At 36.3% G+C, this 12,593-nt stretch overlaps 1 protein-coding gene across 1 annotated transcript in view; it reads left to right on the top strand.

The window, feature by feature from the left end:
- The first annotated feature begins 3,287 nt into the window (after positions 1-3,287).
- Positions 3,288-12,593, top strand: part of LOC139744898 (uncharacterized) — an 80,450-nt gene continuing 71,144 nt past the window's right edge. Inside the window, exon 1 of the mRNA XM_071655311.1 lies at positions 3,288-3,388. The gene's annotated coding sequence lies outside the window, so the exon portion shown is untranslated. The remainder of the gene's footprint in view (positions 3,389-12,593) is intronic.

Genomic DNA, 12,593 nt, shown 5'->3' with positions numbered 1-12,593 from the left:
CGGTCCCTGCAAAATATCATCGTACTCCCTTGTCATTCCTTTCTGAGCTTAATGTTTTATCGATTTGACTTTGTTTTAACGGAATTAGTATGATAAAGATTGCATTCCTCAGTGAAAGATTAATCTTCTTCTGCATAATGTGAGACTTTGGTTGTTTGCTATAATAGAATCATTTGTTTTCTCAAATGATAATAAATGACTTCTCTGACAAGATATACAATCACGTTATTTATATATCAAATATAAATCAAAAACTTTTGGTATACATCAAAAGGCAAAATATCTTATTTTTCCGTATTTTGATATCCTCAACTTTCAGACCAGAAAACTCCACCTGAAGTATATGTTTTCTGCAAATCTAGCCTGCCCGAATGCCAGCTATTAATTTCAGTGCAATTTGTCCTGTCATGTAAGAAAACAAGTTCTTTTTATAATCATGCTGATGCGTATAGACAATAATGATTACTCTATAATCAAAATAACGATCAATTTGATATAAGTAAGGCAATTCCGAAAAGTAACACTATGAACATCTGAAATCTCTATCGAGACTTTTAAAAAGTTTTTTTTTTTGTCCCACTCAAAAGAAATGTACAACATGTACATAGTACGTATGATATTGACATGCAGCTGCAATTTGTTTCATTCAACCAGCTATATAGATGTAGGGGCCTACTTGACAGCTCGTATTGCCATGAAGGTATAGAAATGCATAAAGGTGCGACTTCAACGTTCCAGGTCGTGCATGTGGGTATAAATGCCTATTAATAGCCCCATGGTCTCAAATTATTTGCATGTTTGACGTAATATTCAGGAGTGTCAGAATTTGCTAAAAATGGACAATAGAGTCCAGTGTCTATCATAGTACATTGAATTTCACTTTCGACACCATAGTTTTATGTCAAAACACATTTGTCTGACTCGATTTCAGGTTATTGTTTGCTGTAGATCCCAAGCGCAAAAGTGTAAATAATGACTGTAACCAATTATACGTGATTATCAAAATGAAAATTATAGGCCCATATTATATGTATATATTATAGGCCCATATTATATGTATGTATATAATATATATGTTGATATATATATTAATATATATATATATATATATATATATATATATATATATGCACACCCTTTATGACATTTACAACCTGTATATGCATATTATTTAGACCTATAAGATGTTTCAGTTGTGGTATAAGTTGATATAGTCACATTTCAGTACAATATTTATTATAGGATGATTGTTTGTAACGCATGGAATACACTATTACATTGTTCTTAATGGACTCCATGCAGAATGTCTTTGTTTGTGTGTGTTTTTGTGTGTCTGTTGAGATTTTGCGCCTTGTTTTGTAAATTTAATGAATGATAGAATGAACCACAACAAATATTCTATATCAATCATACCGCATGATGGGCTAAATACTATCATCAAGAAGTGCATCCATTAATGCATGCGTTAATGGGATTTGATGAATCCGTGGTTTTGCTATATTGTGATTAAAGGTCTATAGGACCTTACAGAAAAATGAAGTCTTGTATTAACTACACACTTCGTGGTTTTCATTTCATTTCATTTCAGTGATGTCCAAATTTTCATTAAAAGTCAAAGAACAAGGTGAGAATAATAACATTACATTGGATTACTATGTACAAGAAAAAAAAAAAAACCACACAGAGAGAAAAAAAAAGTATAAAAAAAATTCCAAGAGAGAAAATGGAGGAGCCAGCAGAAGCCATTGGCCTTTCTAATATATTTGAAACAATGTTTCAATTGGCCTTTCAAATATATTTGAAACAATGTTTCAAAGAAATCAATCCGTTCACAATTATCCAACACGGCGATCAAATGATTTCCATTTGCCATTTCTGAGAACTTTGTTGGCTCAAAACACATTCATTTACGATGGGCCAAAGTATTGGAATTCACTTCCCAGTAACATTACAACAGCTCAATCTCTGAATTCCTTTAAGAATAAATTAAAATCATTTTTATTGAAATTTTACAACATCTAACAGAGTTAGTTTCCCTTTATCATCTCAGTCAAGTCATCATTCTTTTTTACAGAAGTCCTCCTAAGTATGTCCCTGTCTGTGTTCTAAATATAACGATGTGTTTTTCTCTTTCTCCTGCATTCTTACCAACATAACTACGTATAAAAAATGTTTTGCATGACATTCAATCCAGCTTGTATTTTATCACTTATTTTACATTATGAAATCTAGATTGCTTGCGTCCACGATGGCACATGCTGTAGTTCCCTTTTTTTTCTCCCTTTTTTCTCTCTTTTTTTCCCTCTTTTTTTTCCTTTCCTTTTCTCTCCTTTTCTCTTCCCAATCATCTTGATGTCAGTTGACATCGGTTCGTTTATTGTGTTTTATATTTATGTTTTGTGTATTTTCTGAGGGTCCCCTATCGTACAAGCTTTACTTCTTAGTGGGACCCTCCACTTCCATCCTCATCCTTAGTTGACTTGTATTATACGCTTTCTACGGTTGGGCTCCCACTTGAGATTTTATGAAAGAGAGAAAAAAAAAATGGAACGGGCAAATTATGACTGAAAGACTGAAAAATAGGCCTACTGCAGACATTTATACTTGGTTAAATACAAAGAATACAATAGAAAATCGATATTCAATAATTAACTTCATTTCATCAGGCACGGAATTCCAAACATGCACTCTTTGGTATTCAACAGATCTATGCGATGTAACATATCGAAGAAGAGGTAAATATAGGTAATCAGTTTGTCTAGTGTCATATAAATCTTTATAGGCCTAGGCATATTATCAAAGACAGACGGTATTGTGAGTAGACCTGTACATTATAATGAGGTGGCTTGTAATTTACATATGTCAAAGAAGCTGGAGATTTTTAAACAGAGGTTGAGAAGGTGTTGAAGGGTGAGAGTTTATTATTGTTTTTTCCCCCTGTTATTGCGATCTAGGCCTATATTATAATAATTAATGTTAATACAATGGACCTATGATCTGTATTAATAAGCCTACTAGTAAATTTACAAAATATGTACACCTATCAAATAACTGTGTTGTTCCCATGCAGTAAGAGACACCAATCACAATAGGGGAGTTGAAAAGCAGATATTGACGATCGGAAGGCAACCATTGATATCCCGTCTGCGACCTCCTGCACCATTTGCTCTCCCTTTCATCGTACACCATTGGCGGCGGCGGCGACGACGACGAAAAGCTCGACTAACAGGAAGTACGTCATTTGACTTTTACGAGGAGTACGACCAGTGACGTCACCCGGCAATATGGCCGATTGTCGTACAGCATAAAAATCAGTGGAAATCCGTGCTGAAAAGCTAATTTTGGTGAACGGCTCTGAGAATCTCTCGGAAACTTAGCCGAAATTCTGGTAAGTGATGATATAGAAGAAAACAGTCGTTTGACTTCTCGAAACCTAATATTTGTTCATCCCTTTGAGAGAAGGGGATGCAGTTCTGGGTAGACGTCGTAATCGTAATTACACCGCGCCCCTGGCTGCTGGCTAGCGCGAGCAGGGCAGGGGTCCCCACTCTGTGCGAGCGAAGTCGCCCGATAGCAGTCCGTGAGTTCCGCTCGCTCTCTCTGCTCATGCTCGCGATCATCCAGATCCCAGATCTTGGTTTTGTTATGAAATGTAGCGTAATTCGCCCTGCCCTGCTCGCCTGTTTAGCTGTTTCAGATGGGTACAGATGATCAACTTTCACTTCGATTTTTAGTGAAAGGAGCAAAAACTAGACTAGAGTAGAAAGTTGTAATTTAATCTAGCTAGAGACAAGAGTAACTCCGGCTCCGGGATAGTTCCAAGGCAAGGAGCTGCTGAAAGTGAAAGGGATTGATACTTCAAGATTCTAGGTAGAGTAGATTCCAATCATCTCAAATAGTAGCAGTCATTACTGCAATAAAGAAGACGAGGTACTTAACTATAAGTTTGACATACAGTGGAAACCTGCTGAAAGTGGGAGGGCATTACAACTAACGTTACAAGACTATTGTCTTTCCAGAAGCCCGACAAGACAGGTGAATACAGGTGAATACAGGCTAGATCTAGTACAGTAGTATATTCTAATTAGAACATTCTAATAGTAGATCTACAGTATGTATTACTACAGTACACTGAATTGAAGAAGGTTATCAATGTTTTACAATACGTAGCCATGTCAATAGTGATTTAACAGGCATGGTGTACTCTAGATACATACAGTCTCATTGGCAAGATTTCTTATTGTAATGTAACTAAATTATTTTATGATTTTAATCAAAAAGAAGGTTGAGGTCAGCACCCTCTTGAAACATTGTGTAGATCTACTATTGAGTCTGGATTTTATACTAGTAGAAATCTGTAGAAAGTGGCAAAACTGTAAGGAGCAAAGATCATGGATCGGATACGTAGAATTTCCCTGTAAAAGCACACTCATGATGCATGGTTCTGGTTGGATCCATATCTGCCTGAAGCTGAAAGCAAAATTTGTAAACATGTCCTTATGTCAAAATGTCTACTTTTAGACTTTAGAACTTTGTTTGCATTTTGCTGCCATAAAAATCATATTACACCACAGTCTTGTATTGAATGCAGTGATATATGATTCATTATCATTCCACTGATGATGCGGTGATATGAACGTTGTTTTATATGCACCTTCATTTACATTTTGCATGGTGAATTATTGAATTGCAGCATATTTCTGCACAGACTTGGACTAGAGTGCCATTGTACCAATGGCAGTCTACTATGTGTAGGGACCTGTATCATATCAGCACAAAAAATGAGAAGTGTGTCATACAGTCCTTGAAACATTCTTGTATTTTGTATTATACATGTATGTACAGGTAGAATTTCCTCACAAAAGTTTTTATTGTCTAATACTTGTCAAACAATTTTTCACTGATATACAAGCAACTCCTCAAAATGTGAAATACAGTTGTGGCAACATATTTTTTTATATCTTAAGTTAGTTACAAATTGAAGATGGAAACAAATATACATGGCTTGACAAAATCTTTCAGAATTCCAAACCCCTTCCCAAATAAGATGCATTGACATTTTTATGATACTATTTCAATTCTTCACATCACCCTTAAAATTGCATTGTAAATGAGTGACAATTTTTATGACAATCAAGCCATGGTTCATACCCCTTTGGTATCTAAAACTCTCAAAAAAATACCCAGACACTTGATTTTTGTGTTTGTTTGGTTGTTCTTTCTTCATTGCTATATAATATTAAGATGTAATACCTTCATTGCTATATAATATTAAGATGTATAGTACCTTCATGCACAAAATAATAGTCAATCATAAGATATGGGACCACATACTCATATGTGTTTCACTAGCTACAGCGTTTGTATAATACACAAAGTAGAATGCATCACCTTGCTCTACAGGGTAGTCAATAACTTGCATGTCATGCATTTGTACCTGGTCACTTTCTTCTGAATACAGCAACCAAATTGGTCAATATGTTGACCTCCTGTCATTTCTGAACAGGACACAGATTGTGATATACTGTATACCAAAGGCTACAAGATATTCAGGAAAAACAAGCCTGTAAAAACAAGTGTGTGAATAGACTTTGTGTCGCTGTGCCATCAACATTACAAAGTCTTGATTGGGAAGAATGTGCAATTTGTATTGTACCTATGGCAATAGGTTACAATACAACTTGCACAGTGCCTGCATTGTAAATTCTGTTCCTTCTTCGCCATGTGGTAAATGTGTGCATGGTGGTTTAAGTGCCACATGGGGATACATATTGAAGAGGTCTTATTTATTTTCTGTGCTCATGTCTGCTATTGGATATTGTTTTACTGCATGGGTGTATGCAAGGGGGGGTCGGGAGGGTCGTACGACCCCCCCAAATTTTCAAGAGGTCCACTTTTTGTAAAAGACATTTTTTTTTGAGGGCTTTTTACTCTATATAGGCCTACAACAGGAAAAAAAAAGTGACCAGGTGGTGTTCCAGCAAATTGTCAAAAACCTCGTAAATTTCGTAACTTAGTTTTAGTATGCCATAATTTACCTTATTTCTAAGCTGCACTGCCATGCCGAAAAAGTCACTTTTGTATGCACCAAATTGCCCCATTTTAAGATATAGAATTCAAAAACTCCCTACCGTGGAAGGGGGGGACACCCCCCTCCCACACCCTCCCCCCGCTCGGTCGCTCCGCTCCCTCGCAAAGGTAAAGGTCCAAAAATTTTGGTTACGACCCCCCCAGAAAAAATCCTGGATACACCCCTGTACTGGCAGAGATTACAGTGTGGTCTTTTATATGCATTTATTCACTCTCATCTTTGAAAATTTGGTTGTTGCTGGGGAGTGCTTTTGTTGTTGTTGTAATAATAGGTGAATAGAATGTAACTTTGAATGAGATAGCACTTGATAAATTATTGTACAGTGTAGTTTTTATATTCACCGAGGGTGCAGGGAGATGGGAATAGACTATGATCATTTTCTTGTATTTACGTGTTAATCAAATTACTATTGCAAGCATTGAAAGTTTACATTGGCTTCATAATTTTCCTTGGATGATTAGACTTATTTCCCCAAAAATATTACAAAACTTGAATATTTCAACAAGGTGTAACTCTCAGCTCATTTTCTGTGGAAATTACATCACATTAAAGATCATGTTTGACCTGTCTGTTCACTCTGAAAACAAAAACAAAAACAAGCGAAATATGGCAATGGAAAAACCTTCTCTTTTTGCTGTAATCTGCATAAATAAGAAATGTCCAATTGGCTCTTCATCTGCAATGTATGCAAGACATATCAATAGCCTGACCATTTTATAGATGTCTGTACCTTGTATATGTGGCTGAGGGGTGGATTTCAGTCATTGAGTGCAAGTCACATGACCACAATTTTGATTTTCATTGCAGTGAGCATTCTTTTCTTTGTCTGTGATTTCTAGCAACATGTTCAAGTTGGTGTTGTTAGAGATGCCAAGCAGCTTTCGCCAAAGTACTATGTTTTTGTAATGTTTTGATTTTCACTTTTAGTGTGAATGGCCGCACTCCAGCCTTCTTTACAAAGTTGTAGTTTGTTCACAGGCATAATGGCAAAATGCATATTGCACCTATGCATGTAGTCTGGCTGAAGTTAAAGGAAAAAAACATAACAAAACAAGAATATAAAGAGTGTGATAGATTTGTACAGCAGCGATGTTTTAAATTTTCTGATTTCACCTTGATCTTTGACCTTTACTGCATTTATTCCATAGACTCATATTTTAGTAATTCCAGTACTCTGTATGTTGCCTTGTTATGGGATGTAGAGATATCTAGTTTGTTTGATATTTGGATATCATATTTTTTTGTAGAGTATAAGAGAAACTTACATATTTTGGGTACATTGTCATGACTTTTAACCTTTGACCGTTGCTAGTTGGTACTCTTAATTTGGGTTGTGAATTGTTTTTCTTGCATATTCTTGTATTGAGGTTGACTACCCGGTTCAAAGTTTTTTCAGTATCATATGAAATGTGCATGTAATTTGGAAACAATACATGACCTTTGACCTTTAACTCTTGAACTATGACTTTTTACCAGGGAGCTTCATTCCCATCATTGCATGTGTTCACACATGCATGCATATTGTACATATCAATTTTCACTGCAATATTGCAAATGGCTATCTAATGAAGTTATTGTATGAATGAATTATGCATGTGACAGTTCAAGAGGAATTTGAGAATGTCATTTGACAGCATTGCCTTCAGCAAATGCATGAAAACATATGCTAATGGAAGTTTCTCCCCCGCCCAATAAATAAGAGAAAGAAGGGTTTTACTAAACAGTAGTACCATACATAGGACGCAGCATATCAATGAGAAGAATCTTGTAAAATAAGACAAATATTAAAATGCAGGAAGTTTTAGGTGTACGGATGCCAGTGCTCTTCAGGATGAGCAGATGTTGGGCACCGTAACATCTGACTGACTCAAGAAAAAATGTTTTAAAACCAAAAATATTAGTTTCTATCTCTTCAGCAGCATCATAAATTTGTATGGTTCTCTAGATTTTCATCCTCGGACCTGCCCTGCATACCTTCAAAATGCCGTACACTGCTATCAGTAAACACAATGCATTTCCTTGGGACACCTGCCGGAGTACACTCGGGACTTTTCTTCAAGGGGTGAAGTTCTGTACACTATGTACAGTTACTGTAGATGTACAGGCTGCTCAAAAAAAAAATCCATCTTGGTTACCTGACTTGACTCAGACTTCGATTGAAATCATGTGCAAGTACTTTGCTATGTACAAAGAAATATTCATATGTGAGCGTAATCGAAGACATTACTCTCTTGCATTTGCATGGGGATAATGACTTCTTTATTGGTCTATGAAGATGTAGTGGAAATGGAGTACTATGATCATGTCTAGACCTTCAACAGGGAGAAATGTGCATATGTACATGTACTGTAGGAAAGGAAATGCACTAAGTGCCATTGATGATTGCTATTAAAGTGTGTGCAATATCTCAGTCACCTGGATTTGTTGGCTTATGTGAGATTGATACTTGTAGGATATATATTAAAGGGACATTCCAGACGATTTTCATAATTTCACATCATGTAGTACATAAATCGACAACTCCATGTATAGATTTGTGGAATTTACTGTGGTTCTTGAGCAGAGAAACAATACTTTGAAAAACCTTAAACAAATTACACTGAACAAGGATGATGACATAGGAGGTTCACATATTTCAGAAATGTAGCAGTGTAATTACATTACAATACTGCTTGCTTGCGAGTTCACCTGTGTATAATCTATGCATGCCTTCTTCTTTTGTTCTGCTTCCTTGAGCCCCAACTCATGCATTCTTATGGTGACTCTGCCATGTCATCATCCTTGTTCATTGCAATTTGTTCTAAATTTTGAAAATATTCTTATAATCATCCCAATCATCACAAATTCTGAAACTCTGTCCTCAGTATAACTACTGTAATTTATAGTTGTTCAAATGTAAAAATCTGAAAATCATCCGGAGGTCTCCTTTAATTAGCAATGTCTTTGTACTTTATATTTGTATGGCATCCTGCAACTTGGAGCTGCTGTTTTTATTTTTCTATGAAGAAAAATGTATTTTCATATTGATAGTTACACAAATGGGAATGTTAAAGAATATTTCTTTTTCCTATATGTTTAGATATGAGTATACAAGTGACTCCAGTTATGACGAAGGCCTCAGGACTGGCAATTTTCTTTTGTTATATCTAGATTTTTTATAGCCAAACAAATAAAGTATATATAGATAATAATTTTTGGACCTAAATTTTTGCATTGTTGTTAAAGGAAATTTCCTCATAACAATGTTTGTTATGACGGGAGTGCACTTTACATTTTAGTTTTTTGAGGTGAATTGTTGTTGTTGTTGTTAGAAAAAAAGAGTGTAGCAAAGTTGTGTGTGTGAATTGGATTTAAAGCTCAGTGAGTTTTCCAGAGTGAGCATTAGACATTGTGCACATGCTCAAAACTTATGACTGATTTACAGGCCAGATTTTAGTGGCCGATGTGGAATAGTGGTATTCACATCAGGCAAATTATGTTGTGCAGCTGTATTAAAGTCCTTCCCTGGTTTCAGGATAATGCCGACACTCCATTAGTATACAGTGTGATGAAGTGGATACAGTGTAGTGGTTGAGAAATAATGTGTCAAGATGCTGTGTTTGTATAGTCAGAGCTACACTGTACAGTGGACTCAAAATTCTTTCTAGTGTATCTACTGTACATGTACAAGTGATCCCATGGAAAAACATACATGTACCATACCAGCCTGTGTACTCTTCAGGCTTGTTTATTGTGATGTGGAAGCACATACTGGCATGCATGAACACTTAACTATTACTAAGCACCTGTACTGTTGTGTACATTGGTGTGAGCCTGAAGAATTGGACCAGTCCACTGTGTGTGAAACAAAATACTCAGTCTATACAGCAGGCAAAGTACACTTGTATGGGTCTTGCATTCATAATCTGACCAGCGGCACCATTGTGAGAAATTCGAGGTGCGCTAAACCGTTGAGAATGCTGAGAAGGCTTTAAGGTCTATGACTGCACTGAAAGAAAACATGACCCATTGTACCCAGTCAGCTGTTCAATGAATAGGCATCATCAAAGGTGCATTGGGGATTACCAGTCCAAAGGGAAATTATTTGCATATAATAGATGGAATCATTGTGTAAAGTTTTGTTGTTGTTATTGTCTTTTTTCCAACCTGAAGAGGGAATGTGAATATCCATGCCCTGCTACTGTGTAGCTCCCATTTGCTTCTGATTTGTGTTGGTACATGTAATATACCCAAGTACAAGTATGATGGTAATTTTGTATAAAACTGAAATCACAATGTAAGCTCACAATACATGTAATCAAACTGTGAATAGTAAGTATAAGAACAATACACAATATCTTCCCCATACATACATGTACTGTAGATTGTTATTGCACTGATCATCCGTAGGACCAGCATGCATTGCAGTCATAGCTGTTGTAACATTGAAACATAATGCGCCATGCACAGCAAAACAAAACAAAACAGCCGAGCACATGTACTGTACACATCTTGTTGTCAGTTACAGAGTGTGTAGCCTTCAAGCACAAGTATTGTATTTTAGCATTCCCATATCCTCAATATTGATCTGCAGCAATGATAGTGTAACTGACAAAATGTGAAATATACTGTAATTTGACATTTTCAGGACTGCTGCCATTGAATGCTGAAGTATATTCATGGAAATGTTGTTGTAGATACTGTCAGAATACATGTACACACTGTAACACAGCTTCCTCTTATAGGTTCTATACGTATTGTGTGAAAACCTTCTTGAATCACAAAGGGTGTTGAAGTGTTACATACTGTGCTGTGGAACAGTAGCAAGCCCTTCTCGCCACACTGGTGGCCAATCTCCATCAATTGCCTGTACTGAAGAAGTAAATTAAGCATGTCTTTACCCATTTCCTGCGGCTGGTCAATCCGGGATTGATGTGGCTGGGTCCCTCTCAAGCAAGCCTGTAAAGGGGGCCCCTTCACTTGTTCAACAGTCTGTCATCACTCCAATACATCATGTTTGCAGTGTACATAATTCTACCTACTGCCTCAATGCAGTCTGGTTAGAAAAGAAGAAGAAGAAAAAGCTTACCAGAAACTGTATTAAAGGGACTGTACAGTACTGGTTGAGGTGGGGATTCAAGTTTTGAGCATTCCTAAGTGAGATAATGAGAAACCTCTTATGAAATATGAAAGAGCATGTAATTTTAAGAAGGATTCAACGTTTATTTGATGAAGATTGGTTTTCAAACGGCTGAGATGTATCCAAAAAAAGTGATGATAATAAAAGGCGACAGGCCACGCCTTTTATTAGGATCTCTTTGTTTCACCTTGTTTTTGGATATCTCAGCCATTCCAAAACTGATTTTCATCAAATAAACTTTTGATACCCCTTAGAATTGCATGCTCTTTAACATCTCATAGAGTGGTTTCTGAATATCTCGCAAAACGTTAAATGCTAAATCCTCACCTCGACCAGAACTGTACACACCCTTTAAAGGCAAAACTTATATCTTATTTCTCCATAGTTGAAAAGTGAGCATCCAGTGATGTTGATACATAACAGTAGATAAGGCAGGAAAAAAAAAATGACTACCCAACAAAAAACAGAAGCAAAACCAAATGGAAGACCAATGTTTTGACAGTCTGTTCATTTTGCTGATGGTAATACATATGTACATTTTGTCAAGACACAAATCTCAAATTAATGAATCTCGCTCTTCTAGTCCCACAACTTGTATTACAGTTTGTAACCTGTGCTTTTGAAAATTGGTCTGCACAAGGCTTTGTGATTTTTAGTATTTTTGTTTTAATCTTCACATACTGTCAGAAAATGTCAAATTATATTTAAAACTAAACACTTGTCCAAATTGTAAATCTTACATTTTTTAACCTTAAGAAGCCATTTCACTATGAAACTACTGTAAAACGAATGTTTGCGTGCATTTTAATTTCGCGAATTTCGCGAGTGCCAAGATTTGCGAAATTGAAATGCACGCGAAAGTTTGTGTCTACACTATATGCATTGAATGCCAATGGCAGTTCGCGAAAATTTTGTCCCGCAAAAAAGGCCGTCGGCTCCAATTCGCGAAAAAAAGTTCATGCCGGGAATATATCATGTTTTACAGTATATTATACTACTGTTGGTGCTGAAAAATACTACATGCAGTGTAGTCTAACTCTTAAACTGCATCCCTCTTCCCGATAAAACAGTCTGGAGGCGTGGAGCTTGCTGATATTGCAGGCGTGCTCACAGTAGGAGGTACATTTGTACATAATGTAGTGGGTGACAGAAATCTACACTGTACCTGTATTAAAGTTTTCTGGATATATTAAAGACATGCTCATTAAATTGTGCCAGTGTGTTGCATGTTTCTGTATCAACTGAGTTTATGAAGGAGCTATTATGGAGCCTGTAGATCAATATTCATTCAAACCATGCTGTTGGTATGTACCAGTACCCCCCCATCGGCAGATTTTTTTTCTTCTGTCTTTCGGTTTTAACAGGCATGTTAAAGTCTGTCAT

The sequence above is a fragment of the Diadema antillarum genome, unplaced genomic scaffold (assembly GCF_040938485.1).
Source record: "Diadema antillarum isolate AM-2024a unplaced genomic scaffold, OU_Dant_1.0 seq00001217_RagTag, whole genome shotgun sequence".
Lineage (NCBI taxonomy): Eukaryota > Metazoa > Echinodermata > Echinoidea > Diadematoida > Diadematidae > Diadema > Diadema antillarum.
The sequence above is the reverse complement of the archived record's forward strand: the minus strand, read 5'-3'. Positions and strand labels throughout refer to the sequence as shown.